The sequence below is a fragment of the Amphiura filiformis genome, chromosome 5, assembly GCF_039555335.1.
Source record: "Amphiura filiformis chromosome 5, Afil_fr2py, whole genome shotgun sequence".
NCBI lineage: Eukaryota > Metazoa > Echinodermata > Ophiuroidea > Amphilepidida > Amphiuridae > Amphiura > Amphiura filiformis.
In genome coordinates this window covers 47806506-47825537 of record NC_092632.1, presented here as the reverse complement: position 1 = coordinate 47825537, position 19032 = coordinate 47806506, and the positions used below count along the sequence as shown (strand labels likewise).

The 19032-nt window shown below is 36.4% G+C and overlaps 1 protein-coding gene and 1 long non-coding RNA gene across 2 annotated transcripts in view; one reads left to right on the top strand and one right to left on the bottom strand.

Moving 5' to 3' along the window:
* Positions 1 to 19032, top strand: part of LOC140153266 (triokinase/FMN cyclase-like) — a 93217-nt gene that overhangs the window by 35294 nt on the left and 38891 nt on the right. The gene's annotated exons all lie outside the window — the stretch shown is intronic.
* LOC140151889 (uncharacterized) lies at positions 972 to 18854 on the bottom strand. The gene is made up of 3 exons (XR_011858988.1): positions 18836 to 18854; positions 1711 to 1825; positions 972 to 1175 (listed from the first exon to the last, which is right to left on the bottom strand). It is a non-coding gene; the product is annotated as an uncharacterized lncRNA (long non-coding RNA).

Here is a 19032-nt window from a genome sequence, read left to right as displayed (position 1 = left end):
GACTTCTAACAGCATGTCTGCTGGTACAATTATACCTGTATTAAAAATAAATGATTTTTCACTTATACTTCCTTACTCTGCGCTCCATCCTGAATAATTCCTCATTTTTGTTCCAGTAGTTGTTGATCATGATGTTAAGTGGTAAGAAAGTTGACTGGATGCAGATGTAGAAGGCAATACGTAGACTCTTTTGAATCAGTGTCACAATTGGATACATGTAGTCACGCATGGCCATATGTGTAAATGACAAAGTCGACGACTGGCTTGCTGACCTTAGCACTGATGATGGCGGTGTTGATGGTACGGAAGCATTCCTAGGTGCCGCACTGGACAAGGGTATCGTAGAGCGAAGGTCCTGTATCAGGAATATAAGAAAAGTACAATGCGTATGCAATTTTGCACTTGTGGTACATTTAGTTCTAAAGTATTTCGTATGGACTAAAGTACCATAGACTTTATAGAGGAATAGAGAGTAAAATTTAATTGTCACTATATTTTGTTTCTATTTCTGTAAATTGTTAACAAATCAATTTTCAAGTGTGAACCTATCAAGCTGACAGTATATGCCTAATGACATGGTTTAAAACCTAAATTTCACAAAATTTGATTTCACCTTGTAAAGAATGAGTTATTAGTACCCAAGACATGCACAGATCAGTCTATGATTGTACATGCTTATTGGGGTTTTGAAACTTTGTCCTTGCATATATGCTACTGAAAATATAGTTTCTAATTTCTTGACATCCTCAACTTTATTAGGTTCATTATTCTGGCCACTCTCATTGTACAATGGGCATTTGATTGCTCTTGATGAGATTATTGTAACAAGCTTCTATCTTAAACTTCTATCTTAACAGTTTCACCTTTCAACTGCTGGTTCTATCAGTTTTAGATGCGATTATCTTAACAGTTTGACCTTTGAACTGTGAAGTTGACTCGGAAAGTTGACTTTTAAACTTACTTGATCAGGTTAACCTTGGGCTCATTATTATTGCAACTCTCGAAGTATAATGGACATGTGATGGCTCTTTCATACATACAGCTCATGGATGGATTTCTTGTTACGTTTGTGGAGGGTGTAGACAAACTGGCTGAAGAGTTGTGGTGTCTCCATCTGGATCTTCTTAAGGGTGGTTCGCTCTCTCATTTTTTTTCTCATGCTCAAAGTGGAGATGCTGTGAAATGAGCAATAATTTTGAAGTAATTAAAAATTGTCTCAAGGTTATTGTACTTTCGTTATTGATAACTCGATATTTACTTGTCACCATCATGGATAATTCAGTCACAGTTGTAAACATTTTGTTTGTTAGTTTATATGAATTATTCTTTGATTTAAGTAACTCTAAATCGAACTCCCAATTCTCACCACTCATCATTATTGTATATAGCTAAAGAACAGCTTATTTTGTTATTTAAAACCAGTTTGAATATACATTCATTACAAGTCTGTTTTTTAATTGAAATGAATAGGCAGTTAGGTAAAACGAATAAAAACACCGATGGACTTCTAAAGGCATTTCTGCAGCTTGGATCAGTGATGATACCAAAGTTAAAGTTACCCCCCTTAAAAAAGTAGGTACAATTTTTGAATTTGGTTTTTAAAAAAAGTTTACATTATATTTTCTGATCCTCAGCAACATTAAAACTGCCAAAAATACGACTTGGGAATTTCTGCAGCTCAGGTCTACAATTATAACCTGCTTTACTAACCTGTAGTCTTGTTAGGAGTGGTATTAGAGTCAACTTTGTGCCAACTTCACATTGCAGATTTGTAGTGGTGTTACTTCGCAGGGTTCTTGTTTCCAATACACTAAACCATGAAGACCTATATGAATAAATAAATGGTTACGAATTGCAATGGTAAAGAAAGATTGAATTTTAAAAGGCCGCTAATTACTCACATTGCAATAAATATTAAAATGGTTACGAATTGCAATGGTATAGAGATTGAATTTTAAAATGTTAATTACTCAAAATGCAAGTTCTGACATACATTTGTATAGATCACTTTTTAGCTGTACATCATAGAAACATGTTTTTATTTAATCAAAGTATTATAAATAGGAAAGCATAAAATGTTCATAAATTTATTTCGAGCATTAGTAACCACTTTTCTGTAATTAGACGTGTGTGTAGTGAAATAAAAGTACAATAATATTGGTACCTATTGTGAGCACCGAGGTGTTTTTTGTTTTGTTTGCAAAAGTTAAAGGAGTATTTCGTGATCCTAGCATCCTCTTTTATGACATTTGTCAGTACATATCCACGAAAAAAGCATACTCCCAAACTTTCAGTTGATTCCGATATTGCGTTTGCGAGTTATGCATGAGTATGTGTATTACACTGCTCCATAGACAATACGTTGTATCAAATTTCGCAATATCTTTGCTAAACGAATTAATCTGCAAGAAATATTTTGTACATAAACATTATGTAGCCAGAGGTTTCCAGTGATATAAAAATCTTAACTTTTTTTGAGAAAAGTGGAGGGATGAGGCTATGGATCACGAAATGCCCTTTTAAGTCTGGCTTGGCTAAATTAAGTTTGATCAGGGCATAAGCTGGCATTGTATAGCAAAATGGTGCATATTTTAGCAATTTGGTAGTATTTTGAATGCAAAAAAAAAGTTGCTACATAAATTTTGAAATGTGTTGGTTTTGTTATTTGAGAAATCCAGGAAAATATATTTATAAACAAAAATGATGATCCATTTTTCAAAAGATATATTTCACGAATACATTTTATTTACAAGCAATATGAAATCACTTAATATCAGGACTGCAAAAAGTGAATCTATAATTGTTCAAAGAGGAAACAACATGTTTTTTGTAGCCATATACTTTTTGTTGTTATATTATTGATAGAAATACCATTCCATTATTCACACGTACCTCTGCTTGCCATCTTGGTGTGCTTGTTACCAATTCAACAAGTCATTAGGTTCAACATTTTTACCAGTGAGAAGGTACAACAGGATGGTCGTTCATTTACATGCAAATGCCATGTCATGAGTAGAAAGCTAAAATGATTAATTTTTGATGGGTTATCTTGGAGCAACAGCAAATTTATTTTCATGAGTAGATATGATGCTGTTACATGCAATGATAAGTTTAGAAATATGTGTGAGATCTTAAAATCAGTCAATTTTAGAAAGCTAAAATGCTTCAATTTTCTTGGGTTGTCTTGGAGCAATGATAAGTTTAGAAATATGTGTGAGATCTTAAAATCAGTCAATTTTAGAAAGCTAAAATGCTTCAATTTTCTTGGGTTGTCTTGGAGCAATGATAAGTTTAGGAATATGTGTGAGATCTTAAAATCAGTCAATTTTAGAAAGCTAAAATGCTTCAATTTTCTTGGGTTGTCTTGGAGCAATGATAAGTTTAGAAATATGTGTGAGATCTTAAAATCAGTCAATTTTAGAAAGCTAAAATGCTTCAATTTTCTTGGGTTGTCTTGGAGCAATGATAAGTTTAGGAATATGTGTGAGATCTTAAAATCAGTCAATTTTAGAAAGCTAAAATGCTTCACTTTTCTTGGGTTGTTTTGGAGCAATGATAAGTTTAGAAATATGTGTGAGATCTTAAAATCAGTCAATTTTAGAAAGCTAAAATGCTTCAATTTTCTTGGGTTGTCTTGGAGCAACAGCACTTTTTCTTTTATTTTGTAGAAGATGGAAGTTTTATAACTTCTCTCTAAATTTTTATGGCAACAGCAGTAGGTTCATGATAGCTATAATATGAGGATAATACATATGCTTTGTAGTGCTGTGGAGTTGGCTTAATATAGATATGGTCTAGTAGAGTGCCTTTGGCTGTGGTAGGCATATTGATCAGTTGGTTATATTGCTGAAGTGGTCGAATTGGAGCATTCTGTTTGAGATCATGATTGAAGTCTCCTAGGATGACAGTATAGTCAACATCTAGAATTGCAATTTGTGTGCATATGTTGGCAATAACTTCACTGAATGCAGCAGCATTTGTATTGATAGGCTTGTACACTGTTATGGCAAGTATTGATGGGGAACCAGCGGTTCTTACTGCTAAGACATCACATTCATTGACTTCGAGTGGTACTTGGTAGTATGTAATAGAGCTTCTGACATACATAGCAACACCTCGGCCTCTTGCTAAATCTTGTGGTTTTGCAATGGCAACAAGGTGATAATTCGGGAGGTGATAGTTCACCAGATTGTGACTTGTATTGAGCCAAGTTTCTGAAAGACAGATTATGTCTGCTTTGTGGAATTCGAAGTTGCTTTGGAGGTCTTCATAATGCTTCGACAGGCTTTGAATATTGTGATGAGCAATTATGAAGTGCTTCTTCTGGTCTATGTGAAGTAGTGGGTTTGATTGAGACATATCACATGCAGACATTGTAGCTATATGCTGTGCAATTGTTTCATCACAAAAGATTTTTTGCGGATTATAGTCTTCGAGGAAGAGTCCACTGAGACTAGTAACACGGCTAAGTGCCACATAGCCCATAGCTGCTCTTGCATTTTTGAGTGAAATGACTGCTTGTTCAGTAGTTTGACCTTGGACCTTGTGTATTGTCATGGCCCAGGCAAGTTTAAGAGGATATTGTTGGCGAATGACAGTAGAATTTGAACCGTATGGTACAAATGTAACCTTATGTGGCTTTATGGCAACACAGTCATTGTGTGGTGGTGGTAGAGGGTTCTTTTGTCTTGCATTTGATCCAACCTTTACATGGTAAAAGTGGACATATACAGCAGTAGGTTGATTGTTTGCATCATTTGGTTGAATGGCTTTGATAGTGCCAGTGACTCCATTACAGAGACCATCAGACACATCCAAATTTGCAGTGAGCATGACTTTAGCTCCAACAGCAAGTTGTAATTCAGGCACCAAACTGGTATCTTCTGATTTGTACGGTTCTTTCTTGCGGTAACTTTGACCAGCTGCTTGTACAATATCTAGAGCCATGACTGTTATTGCTGCATTTGGCAAAGATTCTAGCATGGATAAATTGTGCTTGTCTACATCTACATTGTATGCATACAAGTGCAAGGCTTCTGATGGTGGTTTGACATTGGCATCTGCATTAATAATGCGAGATTTCAGAATTTCATCATCTGTCTGATCTATTGGATCCTCTCGATTGTTTACACGGAGGCGATTTAGAAGCTGCGCAAACGTGAGGTCATCACGCTGACGCATTATTTCTGTGAGTTCCCAATGTTGGAAGTTTGTATTCCATAGCTCTTGTAGAGGGTTGTTATCTGGCACACATAAAGGATTGCCTGCTTTCACAGGAGGAATTTGATAAAAATCCCCAACTGCTAGTACAGATACATTCCCAAAGTATGAGCTATTTGAGGCACGTTTTATTTGCTGTAATCTACCATGGATGTACCTGAGTTGTTTCTTACTGACCATTGAGATCTCATCTATGATGAGAATTTGAACGTGTTGCAGTTTAGATCTTAGTGTGTTTAGTGTGTCTTCGCACAGAGGTCTGTAGTTATTTGGAGCTTGTGTACTGTAATTGAATGTTGAACATATTGTTTGTCCTTCTATGTTGAAGGCAGCAGTGCCCATGTGTGCGACAACTAACTAGCACTGTTGTATCATCAGGTGATTCAGTGAGTGGTGCAAAAAGCTTTTGAGCATGATATCTTATACATTTGATGACGTGTGATTTGCCAGTACCTGCTCCTCCGGAGAGGAATATACGAAATGGTTCTGGATTTTCACCGTTTGCTTTCTTGATACACCACTGGTGTACATGTTTAAACACTTGCTGCTGTTTGTCATTGAGAGTTCTAAGCATGGCTGTGATTTGATCATTTGTGAGCCCTGGAATACAGGTCTCCACAGACATTGGGTATGTGGCTTGATTTGAAACATGTGCTATGTTTGGCTGCAATTCTGGAATATCTATTTGATCAAACTCATCATCAGAATCTAGGCGATTCTTGTTTTGGAGATCATCAAGACGTTGTTGTTCTGCTTGTGGTGCCAAAGCAGCCCATGCATCTTGCAAGTTTCCTGCTTCTTGCATGGCTTGCCAGGCTTCATCGAGTTGCTCATTTGCAGTTTCATATTGTGCCATGTTTTCAGTGACAATTTCATGGACAGATTTTCTGCCATTCTTTGTATCTACGCTACCAGTCATGTAATATGACTGATAGGTCTCAAATTGAGCAGGCTTGAGCCTGATATCACGGTGTGGCAAGTATAGTCTTATGATATTCATATAGTACCTCTCTGGGTCCTTTTTCAATTGTACCTTTGGATAGCGAATAATGGCAGGTCTCTGCTTGCGTTCCTTAAGAACACCTAGATCATCCTGTAATTCATATTCGTTTGTGCTGTCATTATTATCATGTTTCTTTGATTGCATATGATATCTGGAAGCAAATGTTGCCAAGCAAACATCACTGAATTTGGATGTTTGAGGTCTTGCGTAGTATTTGTCAAGCATATTTGGCATCCATACTTGGTCATTTTCAGACATATTTTCAGACTTTCCAGTGGCAGTGAGATTCTTTGTCCATTTGGATCTGTTTGGATAAATATGACTTTTCTTGTGGATTTTTTTAGAGGCATACTACAGACTCTGTAGATGCATTCCATGACTGGTACTTCTCGATGTGTCAAGTACACACTTCCGAGCTTTCGAAGTTCAGTGATTGCCTCACTGTTTCCTTCTCTAGCTTCTTTTGATGCATTTTTGAGCAGATCGCCCATTTCACGCTCTGCCTTGCTCTTATATGGCACAATGTACATTGTGCAACTGTAAGCATCCAAAACATATTGGATATCCATATTGCCATTCCATGCACGTAATAGATGTGGGTTATAGTTGTTAATCCAGACATCATTAGGCTTTCGTTTTAGGTATACAGTTGTTGATTTAGAAAGTAACTCAAGAGATTCTTCCAGTTCTTTCTGTGAGATATTTGCTGTATTGAGAAGTTGAGTTGTGCTGTCAAATTCAGTTTCAGGGTCTGAAAGAACATTCCAGACTTCCTTGAGTTTTTCTTTGGCTGTTTCTACAGCATTTTGGGATTCATCAGGAAGATTTGGTCTGCAAATCAATGTGCGTTCAGTTGGTGGCTTTGGAAAGTTAAATCGGCATATTTTGCCAGTTTTCCTGCATGATTTAGTGTGATTTTTGCTATGAGTTTGTACACTGGTTACAATTTCATGAAGCTCTGGATCACTTTCAGGAGGCAAATTACATGCGATTTATTCGTCGATGAATTCTACCAGTTTTCATCATTATCTTGGTCTAATTTAGGAGCATCCTCCACCCACGCAAGCATGTGGATGTGAGGCCAGCCTCTCTGTTGGAATTCAGTACGGTAGAAATAATCTACTACTTTGCCAATTGGTTTAGCTTCAGATTGGATTACTTGTGTGATCAGGTTTAGGACTCTTTGCTGAAACATCCTGGTAGCACATACAGGATCTTTCATTATGTTTTCGCAGTGTTCATCCCAGGTCATATTTTTGTGTTCTTCAGGTGTCATTGGTGGTTTGCCGTGTAATTCACGGATGGCATTGTCAATTTCACACCACCTTCGATCGGCAGCACTGAAAGTGACAAACCAAGTTGGTATTCCAAGTTGGCGATCATTGCGAATAGATCTTTGAGGGTTCTCTCCCAGTAAGCTGGGGTGCCCCTTATTTGAGCCATATATCGATAGCCATCATCTCTGTGTAGTAATTGCTTCACTTGTGCTGGGTTTGTCAGCATAGGTGGTGTGATATCTTTGCCATTGGCAGTCTTTGTATGTCCTTGTCTCATTGCTATGGATATTTTAGACATTATCTGATTCAGTTCTGTTGCATATTGAGCAAAGAATATATATTGTGGATCACTTGCAAAGCGGTTATCGCTAGAAAACAGCCTTGCATTGAAGTATCTACAAGGTGAAACTTTTGGCATTCTTTCTTCATTGTAAGTGTTTTTTCCGTTTGGAAATTGTACGGGAAACGATTCAGCTTCCATATTCAGTACTCCAAGAGGTCTATTGCCTTCTGCAGGCGCAAGACACAGTATTGAGTCATCAGTGTGATCTGCAATGTATTGAGCAAAATCAACTGGTTGCAAGAATGAGTCAAGAGGTGCAGATGTGTTAGTGATATCATCATTTGGAACAGTTTCATTACTGTCTTCAGTGTCTGTTTCAGGTTCTGTATCAGCATTATATGCAGATTCTGAGTCAGATGAGTCTTCCTCATTGTCTGCAAGTAATTCATTGGTTGCATTAGCTGCTACTATTGGATCATTAGTTCTTTCTAGTTCATCATTATGATCAATTTCTATCTCCTCAAAGATAGGATTGATGTCTTTAAGGATATTGAGTGCTGATCTTACTTTGGCAGGAGTAACATGTTGATACAAGTGGTGGCCTTTGTAATCCAATTTGCGCTTCAATTTGACTCTTATCAGAGATTCATCATTAGGAAGTCTTGGAAGTGATTTGGCTGTTTTGTCAATGTCAGCTTTTACACATACAACTTGACCATGGATCCCCTTCTGACATCCCTTAATCAAAGGGATTAATTTCATGAAGGGAATCACAGGAGATATTAAGTGTCTTTCTAGTGTATTCAATTGAGATAGTTCTGGTGGTTGTGGTGCCAGTGCTAGCTTGTTTGCTTCTGCTAAACGTGGCAGAATACCTTTCTTGATGTTCTCATTACATGTTTTACAAATCCATGCATCTTCAGGCAATTCTGAAAATGTAGTAGTTGGTAGCATTGCTTTAAGCAGACTTTCTCTGGGATATTTAGTTTTCATGAAGGGCAAAACCTGAGTTCTAAACCACAGGCGTTTGCATATAATGCAAGTGTAAGTGGGTTTTTGTGTCATACATTGGCGCTTGAAATTTCTGATAACTTGATGGATATTTGCTCTTGCAGCAGATCTCTTCTCCATTACATTAGTGATTTTTTTGGATTTATTTGCTGGTTTTTTATAATTCTGACGCATACTGTCAAGTTTTTGTGCTTTTGCCTCAGGATTTTGGTATTCAGACTGCTTTTTCTGCAGAATCTTCTTGCGTGTTTCTGGTTTTTGATAGTCAGACTGCATTTTCTGCAGTATCTTCTTACGTGTTTCTGGTTTTTGATAGTAAGACTGCTTTTTCTGCAGTATCTTCTTGCGTGTTTCTGGTTTTTGATAGTAAGACTGCTTTTTCTGCAGAATCTTAGATTTATTGTTTCTATAGTACTGTCGTTGTGATGCCTGCTTGTCTTGTTTCGTTGACTCAGGCAAAGTTTCATACCATTTTTGGAATCGGGTTTGTTCTTTTTCTTGGCGAAAATGTGTATCATTGGACCATGAAGAGCAACCAGGCTGTTCCATTTGAGCAGCATCTTGGTTACTTGTTTGACTATAATTTTGAGTAGCACATAAAGGTATACTACAATTTTGAGTGATATGAGTAGTATCTTGACTGTCATTTTCTGTCACATTTTGATAGACATTCTGAGTAGCACATAGGCTAGTATTTTGGGAGTCTTCAGTAGCATCAGGGTTAGAAGCATGGGTAGCATGAAGGCTAGAGTCATGGGTAGCACAAAGGCTAGAAGTATGGGTAGCACAAAGGCTAGAAGTATGGGTAGCACAAAGGCTAGAAGTATGGGTAGCACGAAGGCTAGAAGTATGGGTAGCACAAAGGCTAGAAGTATGGGTAGCACGAAGGCTTGTGTCATGGGTAGTACAAAGGCTACAGTTGTGAGTAGCACAAAGGCTAGATTCATGGGTAGCACAAAGGCTAGAGTCATGGGTAGCACAAAGGCTAGAGTCATTGGTAGCACAAAGGCTAGAGTCATTGGTAGCACAAAGGCTAGAGTCATGGGTAGCACAAAGGCTAGAGTCATTGGTAGCACAAAGGCTAGAGTCATGAGTAGCACTTAGGCTAGAGTTATGGGTAGCATGAAAGCTAAAGTCATTGGTAGCACAAAGGCTAGTATGATGGGTAGCACGAAGGCTAGAGTTATTGGAAGCACAAAGGCTAGTATGATGGGTAGCACAAAGGCTAGTATTTGGAGACTCCTGTCTTTTCTTGTCCAACTCTTTCTGTCTCTTCTCCTCCTGTCTCTTCTCCTCCTGTCTCTTCTCTCTTCTCTGCTCTTTTCTCTTTCGATTTTTTGAAGGCATTATCTTTTCAAATGGAAAAATAAAGAAAATAAACCAAATTTGCATTGCTGCCGTACTGTGAAATATAGCGTTAGCTTGTCATTCATTTGAAAGTAACATTCATATGACCATGACGTTTGGAAAAACTGCAGATTTGAATTCCTCACATGCTGTCACAACTTTCTATATATGGAATCTGGCATTTGTTGTAATGGCATTCAACAAACAGATGATCATGTACTTTCCTGTCATTCTGTGCTTTTTAATTTAAAACTTGCGCTTAATTTGAAATAATTATTACACAATGTGTTTGTACATGTTAACATCATCTACATTTGAATAAAATGGCATATTGCACAAAATACCATCATATGACAACATTTAAAGGGGCATTTCGTGATCCACAGCCTCATCCCCCCACTATTCTCAAAAAAAAAGGTGAGATTTTTATATCACTGGAAACATCTGGCTACATAATGTTTATGTGCAAAATATTTCTTGCAGATTAATTCGTTTTGCAAAGATATCGTGAAATTTGAATTTTGTTCTGGTGCACCAGAACGAAATTACAACGCATTGTCTATGGAGCAGTGTAATACACATAATCATGCATAACTCGCAAACGCAAAATCGGAATCAACTGAAATTTTGGGAATAGGCTTTTTTCGTGGATATGTACTGAAAAATGTCATAAAAGAGGATGTTAGGATCACGAAACACTCCTTTAATTTAAAATTGCAATTATGTTTTTCTCTCTAACAAATTTACCGTCACTGTAAATGTCAATTTTCACTCAAAATATTAGTATTTTTGTGTCAGTTATACACCATTCAACAACTCTTCCTATACTTTTGCACAGGAGCCAACCGTTGTTAATCCGTGATGAATCCACACTTTTACAGTAAGCATATACGCGAACGCCAGCGCACATCCGCGTTATGCGTGTGAGCGCCAGAAATTTGTCATGTCTGGAATCACGCTCACACGTTGAATTCAGTATTTTGGAAGTATCGGATAAAGATTGCCGTTTTATTCAGTTTTATTGCTGATATCAACAGAAATCACCGACCTTTTTGAAAGGCTGACTGTCAATGATTAACTGACATTCCTCATGTGAATAATCGTGTGATATATATAATCTTTAGCTTGTTTTCGTTGTTGAAAGGGATTCAATCATGTTTCACCTTTGTTCATCACCGATTAACAACTCGCGTCTGGCGCGTCTGCATGGTTTACTTTGCTCAGGCAGCAAACCAAAGCAAAATTAAAGCAACAATGTGTGATTTGCATAAAGAATGGATTAAAATGTTAGTTTTCACTGATAGCTACTGATCATGTTGTCCCCTTTTAATTTCGAACCAAACAAATGAGGTAAAACGAAGAAAATTGCTATTTCATTCCAGCGCCTACAATGCGTATCAGTTCGCCTAACGTAATATGTTGTCATGAATATTGGCGTAGTTTTACACAGCTAGGACGAACAAAGAAGAAATAAGACACATTTCGATATGCACAGATTATACGTCAAGTCAAGACGGACAGCTTTTACAATGTGTGTATAAAATCGCCAATTGTATGATTATCATGATTATTAGGAAAACTACATGTAGCTGATGTGATGTACGAACAAGACGTAAGACGAATAGCGATACGCATACAGTGTATAAGGTACGTCACTGATCAATGATTAACACACACACGCGATGTGTTTATTCAGCACTTGATCAGTGAGCTCAGAATAAACCCGGGGAGACCCGGTTTTATTATAAATGTTAAATGTTACTGTAATTAAAGCATATCAGGCTTAGTCTTTCACAGGGCATTTATGTACGGTGCAAATCACACATGGGCATGTAAATAAAACATTAAGCCTACAGTGTACATGTTTGTAATAAGTCCAAAAATTACAAGTCCCATCAATTCCCTGGGATTGGGGTTCAGAAGTACTTGAATTGTGCATAATACAAATTAATTTCTTTGTTTCTTCCTGGCCATTTCTGTCAGGTTAAGGGCTGGGGTATGAATTGCGTTTAGACAGTATTTATTTTGGGACATTAGAGCACATCAGACATATCGAATTGCATTCTGAATACGAAGAATGTCATTCTGATATCAAATAATTTTGATTTTTGAAATTAGCAATTTAATACACATTTTATGGCAAATCATTAAAATTGATATTTTTGATATTTAACAGTACTTGAAGTAAACTTTATAAATCTGATGATTTATACTTAAAGTGTATGTAGGTGGGATGAAAAGTCGACGATCAATTGAAAATTTTGACCTTTAGATTAAAGATATGGATTTTTTTCCCAAAACACAAACAAAAAATTGGTCCTTTTGGGGAAAAAATCCATATCTTCAATATGAAAGGTCAAAATTTTCATTTGACCGTCGGCTTTTCCTCCCTGCTACATACACTTTAAGAATATATCATTAGATTTATATAATTTACTTTTAGGACTGTTATATATCAAAAATTTGAAAAATATCAAATTTTTATAATTTGTCATAAAATTTGTATTATATTGTGATTTTCAAAAAATGAAAATTATTTGATATCAGAAAGACATGCTTTGTATTCAGAATACAATTTGAAAGGTCTGAGGTTCTCTCATGTCCCACAAAAAATACTGTCGAAATGCAATAAACGCTCATTTTAGATCCCTTAAGCAAATGCAAATGAATTTGATTTAAATATTACTTTGTCTTTACAGCCTACAGGCAGGTAAATTAATTGTAGCTACATCATTCCATAACACTGGTGCATATTAAATCAAAAAGTAACATAAAATGTAAAAGTCTTTAAAGTTAAAATGTACATATCCAGGCAGGGTAACCAAAATTAAGGGGATGAAGTGGACAAGACTGCATGGGCATGCACATTCTTTGTGTCACTAGCTAGAATTCATTAACACATTCATCCGAAAATATGGACCTATATGGAACTTATTTAACACAGTGGTCAAAGACAAGTTTTCATATTTCTGTAGGATACATAGTTCAGGGATTATGATGTCAAATAGATCAAAGGTCAATGACCTTTTACATTATTATTCAAATTTTGAAAATGCTCAAATTCGTCTAAAACTTGTCTAATATTGTTTCAAATTATTCATTTAGACAAACGAAACACAAAAACCTTGCTTACACATATTGATCACACGTGCTCCTCTAAATCACTCTAAATCTTTGGTTTGATGCCATGTAATTCCTAGGTTGCATTTGATCTATGTTACAGTAACATTGAACTGCTATTTATTGAATTATGACAATAAATCTTTGGTTCAATGCCACGTCAGTATTAGGTTGCGTATGTCCTATGTTACAGAAACAATGAAATGCTATTTATTGAATTATCACAATAAATCTTTGGTTCAATGCCATGTAATTCCTAGGTTGCATATGACCCATGTTACAGAAACAATGAACTGCTATTTATTGAATTAAAACAATAAATCTTTGGTTCAATGCCATGTAATTCCTAGGTTGCATTTGATTTGACCTATGTTACAGTAACATTGAACTGCTATTTATTGAATATCACAATAAATCTTTGGTTCAATGCCATGTAATTCCTAGGTTGCATATGATCTATGTCACAGTAACAATTAACTGCTATTTATTGAATTATAACAATAAATCTTTGGTTCAATGCCATGTAATTCCTAGGTTGCATATAACCTATGTTACAGAAACAATGAACTGCTATTTATCACAATAAATCTTTGGTTCAATGCCATGTAATTCCTAGGTTGCATTTGATTTGACCTATGTTACAGTAACATTGAACTGCTATTTATTGAATATCACAATAAATCTTTGGTTCAATGCCATGTAATTCCTAGGTTGCATTAGATGCTACAGTAACATTGAACTGCTATTTATTGAATTATAACAATAAATCTTTGGTTCAATGCCATGTAATTCCTAGGTTGCATTAGATGTTACAGTAACATTGAACTGCTATTTATTGAATTATAACAATAAACTTTGGTTTAATGCCATGTAATTCCTAGGTTGCATTTGACCCATATTGCAGTCACATCACATTGAACAGATAACAATAAATATTTAGTTTAAGGGATCTAGAATGAGTGTTTATGGCGTTTCGACAGTATTTTTTGTGGGACATGAGAGCACCTCAGACGTATCGAATTGCATGTCTTTCTGATATCAAATACTTTTCATTTTTTGAAATTCACGATATAATACAAATTTTATGACAAATTATTAAAATTTGATATTTTTCAAATTTTTGATATATAACAGTCCTCGAAATAAATTTTATAAATCTAATGATATATTCTTAAAGTGTATGTAGCTGGGAGGAAAAGCCGACGATCAATTGAAAATTTTGACCTTTCATATTGAAGATATGGCTTTTTTCCCAAAAGACCTAATTTTTTTTTTGTTTTGGGAAAAAATCCATATCTTCAATATGAAAGGTCAAAATTTTCAATTGATCGTCGGGTTTTCATCCCATCTACATGCACTTTAAGTATAAATCATCAGATTTATAAAGTTTACTTCAAGTACTGTTAAATATCAAAATATCAATTTTAATGATTTGCCATAAAATGTGTATTACATTGCTAATTTCAAAAAATCTAAATTATTTGATATCATAAGGACATTCTTTGTATTCAGAATGCAATTCGATATGTCTGATGTCCTCTATTAAGGTCCCACAATAAATACTGTCCAAACGTTCATACCCCTTCCCTTAATGCCATTGTAATTTCTATATTGTAATCGATATAAAACAACTAATATCAATAACCCCATTATTTCCATTGCTGTCAACTTTAACTGATGATCAAATTGGTCATTAAGGGTATACGAGGTATTGTTGGTCGAAGCAGCCAATAAATCGATTTTCATTATCTGAATCAATATATTAGGCCAGTATAAAATTAATGTTTTGGTTCTCGTCCCTCCCTCCTCAATTTCTGGGATTTGTCAGATTTTTTTTTTTTTTAGATTTCTCAATTATTTTAGACTTTGGAATGATTTATGAATTTTTCATACATATAAATAAGTTTATTAGAGAACAAGGATCACTTCCAAGTCTTTTTGTGGTACTCTAGGGGGTTTATCCCTCAGAATCTCACATTTGAAAAAAAAAAGTGCCTCATCGCTTCCTCAAGCACTGTTGGAAAAGACCGAAAACTACTGACAATGCTGATTTTACATTGAAAAAAAAAAAAAAAAAAACACCTCCCTCCCTCATCAATTCATGAAAATCCTCTGGACGAGAACCAAAATATTAATTTTATATGGCCTTATTGAAAAATAATACTTTGATGTTTTGCAAAAGTTCATTCTACAAATCATATACTTTGAAAGCTTGCTTAATTTATTGTTATTAATGAGTGATGTACGTTTTACAAAAGTGTTGTTGTTTCAGCCCTTTACAACATAACTCAAGAACCACACTAAAGGACCTACCAAAAGTATATCTGTGATTGAATTCTTCTGCACGCTCGCTATGAATTGAGCAATGCAATATTTGCTGAAGCTCACTACCATTCGCAAGATGCTGTGAACAACATGTTTTTGTTGCTGCTTCGACTAACAATACATTGTATACCCTTAAGGGTATACGAGGTATTGTTGGTCGAAGCAGCCATAAAAATCGATTTTCATTATCTGAATCAATATATTATTGAAAAATAACACTTCATTCTACAAATTATATACTTTGAAAACTTGCTTAATTTATTGTTGTTAATGAGTTATGTACGCTTTACAAAAGTGTTGTTGTTTCAGCCCTCATTACAACATAACTCAAGAACCACATGACCTACAAAAGTATATCTGTGATATTTGAATTCTTCTTCACGCTCGCTATGAATTGAGCAATGCAATTTTTGCTAAAGCTCACTACCATTCACAAGATGCTGCATACTACTTTTTTTTCTGCTGCCTCGACCAACAATACATCGTATAACCTTAAATTGGCATCTCTGTATGTATGGGTACTGAGAATTTGAGTAACTGAAGTGACAGCCTCTAGTCCATTCCAACCAATTTTTCAAACTTTTTCCCAATCTCGCTGAATGACCCCCTTTTTTGGTAAGATTTTACCCAGTCTCACGGAAAGACACTCTTTTTTGAGCCTTCTCACTGAAAGACCCCTTTTTCGATGTCTAGGCTCTCACCGAAAGACCCCTAGTTTCGAACTGCTGATGTCTGCACATCCCCATCACTTCCAAAGTCGAGTGCCCCCTCGGACTTTAGCCCCAAATCAAAATGTTAGGCCTATCAAGCTACATAGAAAAATTCATAAGCCTAGGTCAATTCTGGGCGATTTCTGTCAGGTAGAGGGAGCTGGCCAGCCCAGTAAGGGGTGGTGCAATAATTATGTGTACCCTGTGGTGGTGAATTGTAAGGGGAGAGGAAAGGGGCGTAGCCTAGGAGCCTAGGGGGCCCATATGGACAAGGAGCAGTGCAGGGCCTTTTAACATCTCCTTTCCTCCTTATTTCATTATCGCTTTTGCTCAACCCTCAAGGCCCCTGAACATTGTCCACCTTGTCCACCCGCCTGATATGCCCCTGAGGACAAGCAATTTTTTGGCACAGATATTTGGGCACCGTTTTAATATTTTACGCCCTAAGAAAGTGTAGAAACATGTTGTTACGGAACATTTAAATATGCAAAATTGTCTGCTTGCTGCGCTCGCATCACATGATATTATTGATTTGTACACAAAGCATTAGCGAACAAGAGAACACGCGCTGTGCTTTTTATTGATTAGCACGTTAAAACTAGCGTCGTGCTTTCATTTATTAGAACTCAAAGTGCATTTTTTGACTTCATTTCTTCATTAGGTTTTAGACGCCGACACCTTAGGCGCACAATTGAGCTAGGCCTACTTGGCGATAATGTTAATTCAATGCATTGAAATCGAATTGAATTGAAATGAAATTTGGGCGATTTTCATTTCAATGCATTGGAATTGAATTGGAATCGAAATGAGTGGGCTTGGGCATGAATTGGATTGGATTGGAATTGAAATCCCCGTTGAAATCATTGTGAACAATGAAGAATTGAATTGGATTGGAATTGAAATCATGTCGAGTGATGAAGAATGAAGTGGAATTGAAATGAAATTCAGCTTTGATTTCAATTCAGCATTTCAATTCACAAGCAGATGTCTGTGATTCCATATCATTCCACCTGTAAAAAGTGCCCTTCCCCTGTTCAGAATTCTGATACACTTCCAGGTCTATTCACTCAAGTGACACACATTAAAAACTTTTGGCACTAATCATAAAGGCCCTATTTTTCTCAAGCTGCTAATTTGTATGCTCAAAAGTCATTGCACATTTGAACAAAGTCAAATTTTTTGTGAGAAAACCATTAAAGAAATGATAGCTTTTTTCACACTTTTTCAAAAGTACAAGGATTTTGAGTGTAAAATCTTAGGAGGAGCAGGAGACAAGTAGGGGCTATCTAATAGTATCAAAACCTTGATTTTTGACATCTTTGATGTCAGTGTGGGGACAGGGTCACATTATCGATTGTACCACACACCTTAAGTTTAGAAAATAATGTACATGGGGGACAAGAAGTTAACATGCTTTTGTGACAACTTGAGTAGTGTACTTGATTTTGACTTTGTGTTGCGGACTCAAGTGTTATAAAATTCATAGGCGTAGATCCGGGGAGATAGGGGATAAATCCCCAAATATTTTGCCAATGTTGATGCCTAGCGCCTGAATAATAAGGTTTCTGACCAAATATACTTCAAGAATTTTTTTCCAACCCCCATCCCCCATGCCCGGGGGAGGCACTCCCTATCTGAAATGGCAGGGATGTGCCTCGCCATGTTAAAAGTTAGGGGCATTCAGGTCAAATGTACAATTACAAAAATATGGGGTCATTCAGTACACAACCTGAATAAAAATGGGGTCATTCGGTATGAAACTTTGAAAAAGGATGGTCATTGGGGTAACAAAAAGTAAAATGGGAGTCATTGAGTACAGGATTGCCAAAAGAGTATCATTAAGTACACATAAACACATTTCAGGAGAACAAAAATACCACCTAAATTTGGGAATTAAAAGGTGGGTCATTGGGTATAGCAGGAAATAGAAAAGGGGGTCATTGAGTAGGGCCTACATAATTTTTTTTAAAGTGGGTCATTGGGTAATAGGTAGGACCATAACACACAAAATGGGGTCATTGGGTACAAGCCAGTTTGAAAAAGGGGGTCTATCCCGAGGCACATGATGCATATCTGTCATGGAAGTGCCCCCCGGGCCCCCATGTCAAAAAGAAATCTACGCCACTGATAAAATTGGTAGTAAAATTTCAAACATGCACTGCAAAACAGTGTCTAGATATTAAATACCATTCTAGACACCATCTTGCCGCTACTCAAAAAAGCATGGCGCTACTTGCCTAAAAAGCTGTCACGTATAACCATGTGCTTCTATTGTCCAATTTGCCATCGGCAAGATTTCATATGGAAACAGTTCAGACCAGTACAGGATCATGTCAGAAATTAATATTTGGTTCTGGGTCTGTACTGATTATTCGGACTAGGCGTACTGTACGGACTAGGCTTACCCCTACATAGCCGACATTATCTAACATCATTCACAGTTCACCGGGATGTATTTCAAAATATAAAATTATCGTTTAATTCACTAATATAAGTAAAAAATCACTGATATAAATGCATAACACATTGCAATACTTACGGTTGTTGCGATGTTTGTCAGAGATCTTGTGTTCCGCAGTTCCGGTTTCACCTGGTTGCACTAGTGCTAGTCTCCTACACACCCAGTTTGCGTCGGTCTGACACTCGTCGATGTTCGTGATAGCCACATATACAGTCTGCCCCGAGACTACACTAGCGCGCGTGATTTTACAAGCGATCAAAATGCACGTACACCAT